The 545-nt window shown below is 68.3% G+C and overlaps 1 protein-coding gene across 1 annotated transcript in view; it reads left to right on the top strand.

Moving 5' to 3' along the window:
- ADAMTSL2 (ADAMTS like 2) overlaps window positions 1-545 on the top strand; it is a 27,168-nt gene that overhangs the window by 10,616 nt on the left and 16,007 nt on the right. The window lies entirely within an intron of this gene.

Below are 545 nucleotides of genomic sequence, written 5' to 3'. Positions count from 1 at the left end.
AGGAAATGCAGGGGAGTTGGTGGTGTGTGTGCAGGAGGCCTCGGGGGTCTCCGAGCAGCACCTGTGCGAACTGCGGGGACAGGACTGGGCAGAGGAAGGCGCGAGCTGGGAGGCAGGTGACAGGAGCCGGAGCTCTGGGGTGGCAGTCGTCCCTCAGGGCAGCTGAGTTGAGGCAGGGGTCTGGCTTAGCCACAGGGAAGCGTTGGGGAAGGGTCGTGACCTTCGGTCGTGACCTTCGGGAGGCTGAGCCACCTCCGTGGCTAGTCCGTCCACCCCGCTTGGGCCCGCGTCACTCCAGACCCCTCGCATGGTGACAGGATGGGGAGAGGGAGTGGACGCCGCCCTGGTCAGACGGTGACTCCACGCGAAAGCAGGCGGCTGCTCCCCTGCCGACGGGGTGCAAAGAGCACGTTGGCCGGTCAGTGGCCACGACTTGAGGTCACGCTGATCTGCCCCGGGGAAGCCGCAGCGAGGACACCGCTCGGTGGCATGGGCCAGTCCACACGCCCGCCACTGCCCGAACCCTGGCTCCCCGCTCCCGCAGC

Source organism: Myotis davidii, unplaced genomic scaffold (genome assembly GCF_000327345.1).
Source record: "Myotis davidii unplaced genomic scaffold, ASM32734v1 scaffold609, whole genome shotgun sequence".
Lineage (NCBI taxonomy): Eukaryota > Metazoa > Chordata > Mammalia > Chiroptera > Vespertilionidae > Myotis > Myotis davidii.
This window is presented reverse-complemented; position numbering and strand designations above follow the sequence as displayed.